The sequence below is a fragment of the Falco peregrinus genome, chromosome 14, assembly GCF_023634155.1.
Source record: "Falco peregrinus isolate bFalPer1 chromosome 14, bFalPer1.pri, whole genome shotgun sequence".
NCBI lineage: Eukaryota > Metazoa > Chordata > Aves > Falconiformes > Falconidae > Falco > Falco peregrinus.
Window position 1 is genome coordinate 2347213 of NC_073734.1, and position 15899 is coordinate 2363111.

A 15899-nucleotide genomic window follows, 5' to 3' on the forward strand; every position below is an offset into this window, starting at 1 on the left:
TGTGCCTTAGCCCAGCTGATGGGTGACACGGGCATCCTTCATTCCCCCGTGTCCCTGAACCCAAGCCTTGTGTCCTCTAAAGCGCCAAAGCCGCTGCTCTGATTCCTGCTTGGAGGTTGCTGCAGGGTGGTGAGCCGTCATTTCCCTGTCTCCCATTTGTTGGCCAATCTGCAAACGGTGGCTGTGAGGCTCAGAGATCATGGTCTCCAATTGAAAGGGCGAGTTATCGACTGAAATTTTCACAGGAGCGTTGCATCGGGAATGTTATGCAGACTGACGGACAGCTTGACAAACTGAATGAGGTTAATTGAAGGGGCGGCAACAGGGCAAACGAAAGGCTGGTGTCTTGTTTGAAACAGAAAAGGAAAATGCTGTAATGCAGGTGGCCGTGCTGCCACCCCGGTGGTACTCTTAACCCTCGAGTGATAATTGCTCTTCCTGTTAAGGCAAGCTTGCTGCTGGCTTTGTGGGAGACAAGATCATTACCTGAGCAAGCCAGCATGATTTGTGGTGAACTTCACTTTGGGATAGTGACTTCAGGAATTCCTTGCAGTCCCCCTCAGGCACCAGCTTCCCTGTACCCCTCTCCTCTCTGCTGGGTGAGTTGTGTCTGTTCTGTTCTCAGTTGCAGGGAGCAGCAGGGAGGGAGTATCTCTGCCACCAGAAGAAAATAAGTAAAAACCCGCCAAATCTGTGTGTTGAGACGGGGCTTTTTGGGTTGGAAGAGGGGTGTAGGGACTGCATACCTGCGTCCTCGGTTGGCTTATCCCTGCTTGCCAGGGTGTCTGCAGATCTGCGACCCTTGGGACCAGTGTGTCGTCCTGTGCTCACACTGTCAAATCCTGTGTCTGTCGGGTGTGCTTTTCCCTGTCAGATTGCTTTCCCAGCTGCCAGGCAGCCCAGCGTGTTAGGGAATCCTCTGGATCCAGCAAGGGGAGGATTTGTGTCTGTCTTGGGTAAAAAAAGACTGGAGGAATGAGTCAACATGAAGGAGCTGTTGCAGCTTAGCTGGGGGCTGATGTAACCTGCTGACAAAAGTGGCTGTTTTCTCCTCCTTGCTCCATTGTCATCTTCTTTTCCTGCCTCCCTAAGTGCCTGATTTTTGCCGTATTGACAAGTGCCAAAGGCTTGTTATGGACTGATGGAAGTGTTTGCTCTCCCTGCAGAAAGGAAAAAGCATCATTCTTAGGTCATTTCCTACTTGTTCTTTGTCATGCTGTCTTCTCGGAGATGTTTTATGTGGCTGCTAAGGCTGACATCTCTTGGCACCACAGAAGGCAGCTGCATGTCACGTCTCTGTGATCAGGAAAGAAGAGACAGGCCTAGGGTGTAAGTTTTCTTAATCAGTGGCAGCTTTTTTCTGCCTGCATAACCCCCGTGCTGGGTCTGTTATGTGCTGCCACAGGGCGCAAATGGTTTCCCAGCGCCTTGTAACGAGGGAGGAGGCAGAAGACCTTCCTTGGGATTTCCTCTTCTCATGACAGTCGTAATGCGGGGTCCTGTCTCCTTCAGCCTGGTCCCTGACCTCCCTGATCCAGAGCCCTGTGCTCCAGGTGAAGCTCGCTGCTGCCTGGTTTCCAGCAGCGGTCGTACAGCCAGCTGCGTCGTCTTCAGGAGGGTGCCTGGTGGCTCAGTGCAGATCCCCTTCGGCGTTCCCAGGGATGCGCTGCTGTCACATTCAACTGGAGCTGACCTTGCAGAAGAGACCAAGTTTTGTTTGTTTTTTAAAAAAACAAAAAAAGCTGTAACTATTTGTCTTGTCACTGGGATTCACTGCAGATAACTGATTTTTCAGGCAATGTATAAAGGCTCTTGGTCAGGTGTGGTGTAAGCAAGGGCAGAACACGCAGCTCCCATTCCCATACTGGCTTCTCCCCTCTAGCACACAATTTTTTTCATTTACTAATTTAATTGTTTATTACCTCAAGCCTTTGGCGACACTGCCTTTATTAACAAAACGGCCATATGGAGAGACAGCAAAACACGGAGGAGATAAACTTAAAAACAGTGCCGATGAGGGGATGCTGCTTTAGTGATTCTGTTCCTTGTTCTGGCTGACGGGCAATTCTGTTGCTCTCTGAGCAAACCGTGCAGGCTGGGGGCAGTGAAGGCTTTGAAGAGCATGTCAGCATTGACTGCAGTTCTCCCCAGCTGCTCTCACTGAAGTCGGAGCAGACTTGAATTGGCAAGAGGGTGGTTTTTAAATCTACTGCAAATTACCACCCCCACCCCCGCCCCCCAAAGCAGCTGAATAATTAGCCAGCGGGTCAGTGTTTGCTCCTAGTGAGACAGAGGCAGACAGTGCTGTGCCCTTCAAATGGTATCTGCAGTGCTATTTAGAAATTAGGGTTAAATTAATCTTCCAGGGTACGGGCAGCGCTAGCCCTGCATATGTGGCCTCTTCCAAGGTGAGCAGAACTTTTGAAGATGCGTAGGCTTAACTCTTTCCAGAGCTGTCCCACCAGAGCCTCATGGTGCTCCAACAGCTGACCTTTAGAATTAAACCCTTGGTTTGGGTTTAAAGGCTGTGTTGCTTATACAGCAGTACCAGTTTCTGATTTCCACCCAGTTTGGTTTTGCCAGAGCTGTAGGGAGCTTGTCATGTCGTGGCTGTTCTGGAATGTGGTACAGTGAAAGGAGAGACTGAAATGGCAAATTTTTCCCCCCAGGGCGATCAAATGCTGGCAGAGGTTGCCCAAGGAGGTTGTGGAGTCTCTGTCCTTGGAGATCTTCAAAGGCCAAGGGCACACAGTTCTCAGCAACCTGCTCGAGGCGAGCGTGCTGGAGCAGAGGGCTTGGCCCAGAGGACCTCCACGGGTCCCTTCCAACCCCCCCTCCTGTGTGGCTCTGTGCTTTGCTTTTCCTCCTAAAGCCCTCAGCTCAGCCCCAATGCCCGCTGGAAAGGGTGCTGGGGCAAGGGACCATCCCAATCTCCTCCCCGAGGGTCCACCCCAGCACAAGCGCTCCCCACTCCACAAGACCCTATGGCAGACACAGTCAGGAGAGGGAAAAGATTCTTTTATTGTCAACAGCAGCTGCAGGGGCCCAGGAGTCACAGCTGTTCAGCCGGTGAAAATCAGTCGGCACCTGCAACGACAGAGTCAGAAAGCTCTGATAAGCCCCCAGAGGCAGGAAGAGGCAGGATTTGGTTCCCCCCTCTTTGGGGGACGCTGTTTCCGAGGAATTCCTCATGGCCCAGAAGGGGCAGCTCTTGCTGGCCTCCACTCGAGGCCGGCTCCGGTGCCTTCTCCCCAGGGGTGATGTCCCTAGGGAGCTGTGCGTGCGCAGGGATGCTGACAGTGCCCCTGTGCCGCGCAGCAGGGCTCGACGGGGAGCCCCCGGGGAGCTGCCGTGGGGCTCATCCCAAACCCTGCTCAGCACCAGCCCTCGCCGGCCCTTGCCAGCCAGCTGGGCTGACTTAGGGCCGTGTTCAGGGCTGGGAAAGATGGGCAGCAGCGCGTGGTACGCACCTGGCCTTCCTGACGTGCTGCAGCTTCCTGCATTTTCTCAGGTTTGGGTCCACAAAATCGCTTCCTCTCTTCTCCTTTTTATTTGTGCTTGGCTGTCCCTCTCCTCTGCCCAGGCTTCTTTTCTCTTCCTTTTCCTTGACTTTTCCTTCTCCTGGTGGGAGCCTGCAAACCTTTCCATCCCACAGCGTGATGAGATGGGGAAAGCCCCAAGCCCCTGCAGCGAGCTCTCAGGTCAGGCAAGGGGAGCTCTTCCTACCTGGTTTCCTGGGGCAGGCTGGTCAGTTGTGGCAGGCGTGCCAGGGACTCTGCCGTGCCCTCGGGGGTGCCTGGAGGCAAATCTGGAGGTGCCTAAACCAGAAACTTGGGAGGTAACGGGTGGCAAGTGACAGCCTGGGGTAGTGAGGGCCTGACTGCCAAATTGCTGTATGAGCTCTACAGAGGAGATGCTGGTTTGCATCGTGCACATTTTGCACAGTCCAGCCAACGCAGCCTAGACTTGATGAAGCTGCGACGGAGTAGGATTTGAGCAAAAGCCCTCTCAAGGTGGCAGCTACTCCTTTCTGTCCTTTTGTGGGTATTTTGTAGGTATGTTTTGTTTGATGAAGCAGATCATACTTCATGAAGTGCATTCCAGAAACAGCCTTTCCAGTTTTCCTTAGCACGCACCACTCTGGGGGGAGAGGAGGAACCCCAAAGGCACAAGAGAGCGGCTGCCAGGAGGAGGCCCAGCGGCTGCTTGGCCTCCTGGGAAATTACTGTCCCACCTGAGACATGTTGCCCCAGCGTCTGTGGAGCTGCCGTACCTCTGCCGCTTTGGGCCCTGCCCCTGTGTCTCCCCCAGCTCCGCTGTCGATGCCCAGCAGAGAGGCGGCTGCATGCAGAAAGGCTTTTGCCGGATGCTGGGTCTCTGCTGTGCCTGCAGGGCCACTTTGCTCTTCGCACCGCAGCTCTGGAAAGCAAAAGCACGTGCAGCAGCGCGACTTCTTGGAAGTCAAGAACACCTAAGCAAAGCCCAGCCGAGCCCTACACCACTTGTCTCGTCAGCGTTGAGGTTTCTGGCATCCCAAGCCCCAGTGTCTGTGACAAGTCTCAGTCCCGCCTCCTACCTGTGCCCCTGTCCATGGGTGCTGGCACCTCCTCGGCTGATGGAGGGGAGAGGCCGGCCACCTCCTCCCCAAAGATGTCCCCGCAGTTTTCAATGAGGAACTCCACCAGCACGTTCACCTGCAGACATCAAAGCCTTGGTCTCAAGCCAGGTGCCTGCAGACGTGTCAAGCAGCCTTTCCCACTGCTGACCCTTCGCCTGCGCAGGCGGCTGCGGCTGGGGGTTGCTCTTCCAGGCACCCAGCCCACCAGCACTGGCCCAAGGGAGGAGGCAGCCAGGGACCTCGCAACAGCCAAGCTCCGATGGGCCGGGAAGGCAGCACTGGCTGCTGGGTAGGGCGTACCTTCTCGGTCACCGCCAGCATGGCCTGCAGCGGGAGCAGGTCCTCGTTGGGTGGGCTCAGCAGGTTGGGCCCGACGCAGATGGCCAGGTTGCTGCAGCTCATTCTGCTGGTGGCTGCGTTGTGGCCGATGTGCTGCAGCAGGGCCATCAGCCGCTTCAGGAGGAGGAGGTTGGCCGCAGGCAACTTGTCAGCCACCCTGAGGGAAGAGGAAGACAAGGCTGATGAAGCAGAGGGTGCCCACAGCCGTCCCCGCAGCTGGCCCCAGGCGGGTGGGAGCCAGCGGCCGTGTTGCACAGCTTTGCAGCTGCCCGAAAAGACAGCTTTCTGAGGAGCCCGTGCCTTTGCAGGCAGGTCCCAGAACTCTCCCGGTCCCTGCTCACCAGGCAGGCTGCTGCCCACACTTACGCTTTCAGCTCCTCCACCTTGGCCTGCTTGCTGGCCCTCTCCATGGCTGCCATCCAGTCCTCGTAGAGGTCGACGACGAGGAGCTTGGTGGGGATGCTTCGCAGGAAGTCCTGCAATGCCAAGGGCTGCAGGTGAGCCTTTGAACGCTGCAGGCCAGCCAGGAGCTCCTCCAGCTGCACGTCAGAAGTGCTCACCTTCAAGATGACGGCCAGCAGCAGCGCAGGCTGGCTTCCTACGTCGATGTCCTTGCCGCGGTCCAGGGCCTCGCGCAGCTGCCGAAGCTCTGTCCCACCGGCAGCTCTGCGGAATATCCCCTCCGTTGCTGGTCCTTGCTGGCGCAGGACAGCCAGCAGCTCCTGCAGGAGAGGCAGGAGGCCACTTGCTTGGCTGAAGAACCAAGCGGTGGCAAGGACCAGAGCTCTGCCCCAGACGTGGTTGCCTAAGCACCACAAAGGGTCTGGGACCAGAAGCAGGTTCTGGGGGTGCAGAGCCCAGTGCCCTGTCCCCGCAGCTGCTGGGGACACGCAGGCCCTCTCCAGAGCAGCCGGAGGGAGGGCTGGGGACCCCGTCTGTCCAGGCTGGCTTACCTGGATGGGCCGGGGCAGCGTGTTGTCCTCCCCACAGAGGGCTGCCAGGGGCTGCCCAAAGAGCGCCCTGCTGCAGCTGGAGCCCGCCTGCCCTGGCGCCTGGGCAGCGGCCGGGGTGCGCCGCAGGGCGAAGGGCCAGGGCAGCCCCATCCTCCTCCTGCTGGTGCTGCTCCCGCTGCTGCTCCCTCCTGCTGCAGAGGAAAACAGAGTAAGACACCACCAATGGAGACCCCAGGCCAGCGGTCCCAGCGCCTGCCCTGCCCTGCGCTGCCCTGCCGGCAGCACGGTGCTGTGTGGTGCGGCAGGATGGGCAGGGAGGCAGCAGCTGGAACCGCGGCTGTGGCTCGGAGGTGTTGACTTAGAGGCTCTTGAGAGCCATCGTGCCACGGGGTCAGCCTGTGCCAGCCTTCGCCCTGCCCTCCTGCAAGCTGCGGGCAGCAGCAGAGGCTCCGTGTCCCCGCAGAAGCATATCCAGCAGGCACTGCCCAGCAGTTGTCCTTGTCCGTCCAGGTGACATCCTTCCGTGGGCTGCCCAACCTGCATGGCGACACTCGGGGACAAGTGAGCACAGCATTGCAGGAGGTTGCCTTGCTTTCCCAAACTCACCTGGTGCGGGGCAAAGTCCCCCTGCGTTTGCAGATGGGGCCGTCGCAGGCCCTTGCTTGGGATGAGCCTGCAAGAACCAAGAATCGGGCTGTGCTTGGAGAGCAGCCCCGCAGCAGAAAGGGCCACCAGCAGCCTGAGCGCGGCAGAGCTGGGACCCTCTGCCCTCCCGGGCTCTCTTCCCCATGTGGCAGGGTTCCTCCCAGTGTCACCAGTCAGAACGCGCTGGCGTGCTGCTGGCTTCCCAAAACTCTCTGCTCCCTGAGTGGCACCATCAGACCCTCTGTCCCTCCCGCACAAGCTCACCCCAGTCCCTGCGCATCCCGGCGCAGCCAGAGGCAGGTGCAAGGCAGCCATTCTCACCTCTGCCTGTGCCTCCATCAGCCTCTCCAGGCTCCTGGCGCGCAGTGTCCTCCACTGGGCAGGAGAGAAGGAGGGGAAGAAGGTGAGCAGCCATGGCTCTGCTGCTCGGCTGCAGGAGCAGTGCTTGGGGACAGGGCCCAGAGCAGAGAGACACTCACGGCGTGGCGGCGGCTCAGCTCCCTCTCCAGGAGCTTGATGGATGTCAGATGGGTGACGCGGGCTCCCGTGCGTCCTTCTGGTGTCCTGTGCACCGGGAAGGGAGAGGGAGAGAGCTGGGTGAGCCCCAAGCCGTCTCTTGTCTCTTGTCAGTCAGCTGTGCCCGAGAGCTGCTCGCAGCCACGGGGGCACCTTCCCCAGCTGGGGGCTGTGTTCCCCCGTCCATCCAGCTTCTCCTGGAGCATCCCCCCGGCTTACCCCAGCAGCGTGGCCACCCACAGCTCCTTCAGTGCCTGGGATCTGCAGATAGAGAGGAGAGAGAGCGTCAGGCCCTGCTGCCCCCAGCCCTGGGCAAAGGTGGGTGCCTGCACAGCCCTGTGCTGTGGGGCAGGACAGAGGCGCTGTCCAAGCCCTGGGTCGCTCTGTCCTGCCTGAGCGGCTGCATTTGCCCTTCCCTTCTGGGGACCAAAAGGTGACCAGGGGATGCAGGATGGGGAAACATCCCACATCCCTCCCTCCCTGCCAGCGAGCTGCCTGCTCCCTGCCCAGCTCTGCACGCAAGGCAGAGGCCTGTGTTCATGGGATGGCGTGGGCACGGCTGGGAACCTCTGCTGCCCGACCACGACTCACCCAAAAGTGGCGATGCAGGAGCCGGTGGGCCAGGCGAGGATGACAGAGGTGCTGTCCTCATCGGTGCCTTCCTCCTCCTCCTGTCCATCCTGCCCCGCAGCCTCCTTCCCGCTGCTGAGCACCCACAGCTGGTCCAGCGCCAGGCGGAGCTGTGGGCGCAGGCTGGTGCCATGTCTGCAGAGAGCAGAGGCGGGCACTGAGCTGGAGGGGGGCTCCTTGGGCTGGGTCCCCACGCGCAGAGCCCTGTCCCCCACCTGCCCTTGGGACGGACATTGGTGCCTCCAGCACCGAGGGGCCGGGGCCTGGGGCTGGTGCCAGGGTGTCCCTGGGCCGGGGCTGGGGGCAAGGATCTGGGCTCTGAGGGTCTTACCGCAACTTGGCGACCACCAGTTCCTCGTGGAGGAGGAGCAGGCGCCTCTCGCTCCTCTTGCAGCCCCGGGTCAGCCGCACGTCCGCGCTCAGCACCGGCTCGGCGTCGCTGAGAGCCTCCCTGCAGAGCAGAGAGCGGCGGGCATGAGCAACGCCAGTGCTGCGTGGCCCAGCTGTGCCCGCGTGTCCCCGAGCCCGGGGGGAGCCCACCTGGAGCCGCAGCAGCAGCTGGCCTGGCCCATCCTGCCCGGGAGAGGAGGGCCCTGGCTGTGCAGCGAGGAGGGGGCCCAGCCGGCGACGGCGAGGCTGGGAAGCGGGGTGCTGGTGCTGTGGCAGCGCTGCTGGGCCAGAGGCTGCCTCCTGCCAGCGCCGCTGCGTGCCAGCACGGCTCTGCCCTGCTGCCTGTGGTGGCCGTGGGCTCCCCGTGACCAACGGTCTGAGCCCAACGGAAAGTGGGCGGGGCCTGCGGGGCGGGGCTGGGGCCCTCTCCAGTATGGCCGGGCCTGCCTCGCCCCGGGGAGCCCCGCGCAGGACAGGGCAGGGGGCAAGGGCCACCTCCCTGCGCCTGCGGCCAGCGCTTTGCCCTGGGGTTTGGACAGGGCCCTGCTCGATAAAAGAAGCCGTTTTTCCTAGAGATGACCGTTGTGGCCTGAGGCAGACTCCTCTTGGTGGAGGCCGGCCTAGCGGTCGGAAGGCCTCTGGCACACAGGCCGTGCCAGGCCTCAGGCCCCAAGGCGCTGGAACTGGAGCAGGCCCAGCAGGAGGAAAAACTTCCATTTTTACCAAAAGACGGGGGGACTAGCAGCAGTCAAGAGCCGCTCGTGTCCTGCCAGGCGCCACAGGGAAATGAAATGTGTGGTGAGCTTTGGCAGGAATTGTGGTGCCCCTGGAGCACCACCCTTGCTTGGGAAGGCTTTATTCCACCTGGGTGCTAAGGCTTCACCCTTGGCAATCAGGGCTGGATGAGCGCCACACAGGAGCCCCTGCCCGGTTAGCCATGACCTTCACCCAGCCGGTGGCCGACACGGCCAGGGGCGAGTCTGTGGGGTAGGCCGTGACCATGGCAAAGAAGGGGAAAAGTAGTCAGCTTTTGATGGCCCGTGTCTCGTTTCACTGTTGACCCTAAGCAATGCCTTGCTTCAAATAGAAGCGATTCAGAGAGTTACACACCCGCCCTGTTCAGGAAAAATGCAGGAAATCAGAGACATCTAGCAAATTCTCTTGTGGCTGTTGTACAGTGCAGCAAGAAGCAGCGTGGGTCCAGTGGCTAATGCTGGAAGGGGAATTCAGCACTTCTGGGAAAGGGAGATAAAGGCACTCTTGTGGGCCAGGCTGGGATTGGAGAGCCTGGGTGGGTGTCTGGGGTCCCAGCTTTCCCGCAGTGCTGACTGTGGTGCCTGCTGCTTGTTCTTCCCTGCAACGCCGGCTGCATCCACCTGCTGGGGCTGTGCTTGGGAAGGGCTCCGGGGGTGAGCAAGCCCATGGGAGAGGCCTGGGGAGAAGCTCTTCTCCAGAGATCTACCAGAAACTGTCCAGAGCATCCGGGAGGATGCTCTGTATGACAAGGGAAGGTGCCCGTTGGTCCAATGTATGAGAGCCTGCAGGGCTCCCATCAGGGTCCTTTGACCTACGCATCCTCCAGCCAGCAATCCAGGTGCTGGGGGGTCCCATGTAGGTCTCCTGAGGTACCCTTTAGCCCCGGGCAAGGTGTCGTGCCTCAGTGTGTGCTTGCAGGGCATGTTTCCTTCCTGCTGACAAGGGCGGAATTGCAGTTAAATGCCCCTGGGCGATCCCGAGCCAAGCAAACTTTTTTCTATGGGTCACACTGCTTTGCAGTCCATGTGTGTGGTTCAGCTCCTGCATAGGAGCTGAGGACACGAGGTGACCTAGCTCGGAAGCTGGCCACTCTTGCTCCAGGCAACTCCAGTTGCTTGCGTTTTCCTTCAGCTTCCCCAGCCTGATCATCTCCACTGTCACCTCCTCCCTGTCCTACAAGAAGTATCCCTATCCCAGCCATTAGGACAGTGGCACAGCACTCAGAATCCAGATCACTGGTAGAGAAGAAGGACAGAGGAAAAGAGACGTTCTCCTTTGAAAGAAATCCTTCTTTGTCCTCCTTTAGCTACTAGTGGATGAAAAAAAGGGGGACAGAATTTCAGGCCAGCCACAGCACTGGCTTTCAAGCCTGAGCTTGTCATCTCGTGGCTGTTCTGGAATGCGGTACAGTGAAAGGAGAGATAGAAATGGCAAATTTTCCCCCTCGGGGCGATCAAATGCTGGCAGAGGTTGCCCAAGGAGGTTGTGCAGTCTCTGTCCTTGGGGATCTTCAAAGGCCAAGGGCACACAGTTCTCAGCAACCTGCTCGAGGCGAGCGTGCTGGAGCAGAGGGCTTGGCCCAGAGGACCTCCACGGGTCCCTTCCAACCCCCCCTCCTGTGTGGCTCTGTGCTTTGCTTTTGCCCTGGTGGAGATCTTCAGGGACTTTGTGCTCCGTTTTGTGTTGCCTTAGGGCTACGATGTGCTGTGGTTTGGGGGCAACAAGGTCAAGTATGTCAGAGGTCAAGCAAGTTAGTGTCAAAGTGTGTTACTGTAATGGACAGAATCTGTGTTTGTTGGCCCTGTGTTCCTGGGGTTATGGCATTTTTATCTTATCTTGTGATCTGTGTGGTGGGGTTTTTTTGCGGAGAGTGCCTTTTTTCAGCTATTTTGCCTTTGTGGGGTTTGGATGGGTGCCTTTGGTTTGTGTATGATGTTTCTTCTGGTTGTTTTTCTGCTGTGCTGGTGGATGGTGGTGGGCTTTTCAGTCTTGAAACCATCGTTAATGGTCTAATAGATCTCCTGCAGGTCAGGCAGTGTCACTTCTGGCGTGGTCTGACTCATTTCTGGTGAGCTGGTGGGTAGGTGTGGAGGACTTGTGGTCCCTCCATGGGGAATGACTGCTAGAGGACTAACAGGCAGATCTGTGGAGGGGTGAGAGGACCGCTGGCCCATAAGTAGTGACTGTCAGAGGACTAAGTGTACTTGAACTAACGTGGGCTTCCAAATTCGTGGTTATCTGTCCTGCCTTGTGGAAGAGCCATGGGAAGTCACCAGCCACACGGAAGGACAAGGGGGTTCCCAAGGCTACGTGGTTTCTTGGGTTTTGCTTTTGAGTAAGAAAGTCTTGTCTCAACATGAGTACAACTGTGAACGGTCAATTTAGCTAACTTTAGAAAGCAGGGAGCAGCACTTTTGTGCTGTGCCTCACATGGCTGCCAGGGCAGGGTGAGAAGCAGCAAGAGAATTCCTTTCTGGCATCTTCTCCGGTGGAACTGTGCTGCATTTACCAATAGTGAGGGTTTTTTCTGCTCTGCATGATTGCAAATGTGAGAGGTCAGTTTTGTCACCACAGAAAGCAGGGAGCATAACTTTAGTGCTGACTCACATGGCTGCCCGGGCAGGGTGAGAAGCAGCAAGAGAATTCCTTTCTGGCATGTTCTCCAGGGGGGCAGGGCTGCACTTTCCCAAGATGATTTTTATTGGCTCTTAACGACTGCAACTCTGAAGGGTCAATGTTCTCACCACAGGAAGCAGGGAGCAGCACTTTTCTGCTGTGACTCACATGGCTGCCCGGGCACGGTGAGAAACAGCAACAGAATTCCTTCATGACACCTTCTCCAGGGGAGCAGTGCTGCACTTTGACAGGGTGAGCTCTGGTTCTGCATGAGTGCACAAGGTTTTGGTCAATTTTCTCACCACAGGAAGCAGGGAGCAGCACATTTGTGCTGTGCCTCACATGGCTGCCAGGGCAGGGTGAGAAGCAGCAAGAGAATTCCTGCCTGGAACCCTCTCCAGGGGAGCAGCGCTGCACTTTCCCAAGCCATGTTTTTTGCTTCTGTATGAGTTCTAAAGTGCTGTGTCAATTTTCTCACCACAGAAAGCAGGGAGCAGAACCCTTGCGCTGTGCGTCACATGGCTACCATGCACGGTGGGAAGCAACAAGAGAATTCCTGCCTGGCACCTTCTCCAGGGGAATTTCCCAGTTCCCGAGAGACTCCTGGCACCAGCTGCAAGGGGGCTCCCAGCCGAAGGGAATTGGGGTGGGAATTGGTGATGTCTCCTTTCCTTAGGCATGTTAACACTTTGGAATAACAATTGGATGCTTCGCTTCTGTTGCTCTTTTATCATATTGCTCACAGTAACTGCTACTGGTTCCTTTTATCATATTGCATGCTATTTTCTTTTATTGTAATATAAGAAACTGCGTTTGATATATTCCATCATTTGATATATTTGATAGATTTGATTATATTTGATGTAGAGTTCAGCTTTGCTGTGTATCCAGTCAGTCAGCAAAACATAATTTGGCGTAGTCGGCATCGTGTGAAGTAAAACTCTCTCTATTTAAGAAGAAAAAATGTTCCTCGACTTGCTATTGGCAGGTGGGAACCATTGCCTTACGGTGTTTGGGCCAGAGTGGTCTGGTGGTGCTGGGCAGTTGGGCCGTGCCAGGGACAGAGGGACGGGGGCAGGGGAGGGGGCGGGGGGAAGGGGTTTAGGGACGGACGGGTGGGAATGGATGAAGGTGTTTAGGGATGGAGCGGGGTGTGTGGGGGTGGGGCAAGGATGTGTGTTTGTGGGAGTGGGTGTGGGGGGGGGTGGGGGTTGGGGGGAGGTGGGTGTGTGTGTATTGATAAACCGGGGGTGGGGGCGTGGGGGGGGTTGAGGGTGTGTGTGTTATTTAGAGAACAGATTGGGGGGCCTGGGGGAAGGGTTTTAGGGACGGACGGGGGGTTAATGGAGGCCTTTAGGGAAGGACCGGGGGGTTGGGGGAAGGATTTTAGGGACGGGCCGAGGGTGGGGGAGGGCTGGACCAGGGTCTGGGGGAAAAGGTTTTAGGGACAGGGCGGGGAGGTGGAGGTGGGGGATGATTTCAGGAACAGCCAGGGTGGAGGAGGGGGTCAAGGGAAGTCTTTCAGGGTTGTTTGGGGGGAAGGATTTTAGGGACGGATGTGGTGTCTGGGCGGACGTTTGATGCCACCGTATAGATTCCACTGTATATACGTTTGTGTCCAGGGATTCTGTTAAGGGAAGGCTGCTGGCTCGGCAAAGGGACAAGATGTCTGAGCTCCCCAGTTACCACACTGATTTGGTGTTTAGCTCTACGTTAAACACACCTGCGCACAAAGGTTAGGCCAAGCTGACTCTCTAAAGCTGTTAGAAGTGACAAATTAAGGGACCTCTCATCCAGGGAGTCAGCCTTGGGAAGGATGGGGAAAAGATCTCCGTTCTCTTCAGTGATGCAGAAAGAGCCTCTGGGTGAGGACGTTGTGGCCACAGGAGGAGACAAGCCGACAGAGTGCTGCGATCCGCAGAATGTTGGTTGGAAGTCGGGCAGAGGTAATTGTTGTGGGGGGAGATCGCGACCTCTGACTCAGATAGCCCCCCGAGAGAGGGCAAGGCCCCGCTTGGGGAGCACGGGGAGCTTGTAAAAAACCTCAGCAGTGCTGTCTGAGGGTGTGTGCTCATTTGTATTAAAGCAAGAAACTTGTAACCCATCCCGTGCCTGACTGAAAATGCATGTGTAATGCGCTATGAGTGTGCAAGTGCTCTGCTGTCCATAGTGCGTGCCCTCGAGTAACTGGGTGAGCACGCTCAGAGGAAACATTCCCCCGTGCTCCCAGCACTGCCATAAAGAATGCCTGCCTTCTGAAACTTGCAAGCAAGGCTTAGAGGGTTTCTCTCCATGACCGACTTTATGGCATCATTCCCACCATACTGCAGAAAGCAAATCTTTTATTGTTTGGTGGTGAAAGCAGCTTGGGCAGTGTCACTGATATGCAGCACTTTTTAACCTCAGGTCTAAAGTGCCACCGGTCCCACCGTGGGGTACATCCTTCCTCAGGCTTTCACCAAACGGAAAGGATGCATCAAACCCACCCCACAAACACGTCCTGCACTTTTTTTATCTTTCCTGGAACGTGGGGACATGACCCTGCTGGGCCATCAGTGCCACCTGCCTGGGAGCCAAGATGGTGCCTTTGCATTCCAGGCTAGGAACTTACCTTCTTTTTTTCCTTTTCAGTGACTTTAGAGCCATCCTTAGGGAGGCTGGTTAAGCTGGTTTACTGCACAGCTGGTCGCCAGTGGAGGGAAATGGTAAGCTCCGCTGTTGCCTTTGGTGTTTACTTGTTACTGTGTCGCTCATTTGAGTGATCTTCTCATGCCCCGGCAAGCAGAAGCTATCACTCCACTTTAGGCCTTGGTCTAATAGTCATGCAAAGCAATATTGAAAGTCATTCTGAGGTCTGGAACAGGCCCCAATATGCATTTTATAAAAGTGCTTCTTGGCTGCTGTTTCTCTTTGTATGGGTTTTTTTCCCATTTCCCCAGACTGCTGAAGCTCTGAAAGGCGCCGATGAGCTGCTCTCCCTCAGTTTGCTCCTTTGCCTTTGGGGAGTGCGGTTCATGTTTTCTTCATGGCTTTGCAGAGGAGAAAATCCATGAGTACACCACCTTGGTTTTTTCACCTAAGCTAATTTCAGAAACTGCCTCCTTTAACTTAAACATGAAACTCTTCTTCACCTCTTTGTGCACTTGTAGAAAAGCAGGGTGGGGTGGGGGGTGGGGGTGTCTTCAGGAAGTGCCTGCAAAAGAGCCTTTGGGAGATCCTGTCCCTTGACTCACATGTGGGGTAGTGAAGAGTCTGAGAAAGTCATGGGTGTTTTGGTGTTCACCTAAGCAGGTTTTCGTTTTGGTTTTTTTCTTTTTTCTTTTTTATCTTATGTAGCTTATGTCACCAGGTAGTGACAGCCTGGGGATGACAGGAGGGGACAGCAGGCAGTGGCAGTGTGGAGTGTGACCAGAGGGGACAGTAGGCAGGGACAGGCCTGGGGGTTACCGGAGGGGACAGCAGGCAGTGACAGCCTGGGTGGTGACAGGAGGGGACAGCAGGCCATGACAGCCTGGGAGGTGACAGGAGGGGACAGCAGGCCGTGAAAACCTGGGGATGACAGGAGGGGACAGCAGATTGGGACAGCATGGGGGTGACAGGAGGGGACAGCAGGCCATGACAGCCTGCGTGGTGACAGGAGGGGACAGCAGGCCGTGACAGCCTGGGGGGTGACAGGGCACGGGGCGGTGACAGGCTGGGGGACAGCAGGGACACCGGCGGCCCAGGCGGGGCTGATGAAGGCCCCTCCCCCAGGGGCGCTGAGTGGCCCCCTGAGCCCCTCTGTCACAATGCGGAGCCGCCTGGGTTGCCATAGCGAGCAGCTTGGCCTGGCAGCGCTGGTGCGAGGAGGGAGCGGAGGCCGAGCCAGGGCCTGTCCCCATCGTCCTCCCACCGGGGCTGCGAGGAGGAGCCGGCGGGCTCAGCCCGCGCTGCTGGCCCCGGCCCCTCGGTGGGCCCTGACCTGCTGTGGGGGCCGCGAGGCCAGCTGCTGCGTGAGGTGCCATCGCGGAGCGGGCACCGCCTGGCCCCGGCCATGTCGTGTGTCCACTACAAGTTCTCCTCCAGGCTGAACTCCGATGTGGTCACCTTTCACGGCCCCCGCATCTCCCTGCGCGACCTCAGGCGCCAGATCATGGGCCGCGAGAGGCTGAAGGCGACCCACTGCGACCTGCAGGTCACCAACGCCCAGACCATGGAAGGTGCGTGGGGGCGGCGGGCGCGGGGACCGGGGACCGGCCGGCTGGCGATGGCGCAGGCGGCCAGTGAGGCGGTTGGGCCACGGCCGGCAGCGGTGACTTGTGCTGGGGCCTCAGAGCTGCTCTTCCGTGGTTGTGCGCTGGCAGCTGCCGTCAGGGCTGTGTGCGCAGCCAGGCACAGCAGCGTACGGGGTCCGTGTGCGACACCGCGCGTGGAAGAGGTTTGGTTTCTGGGAACCC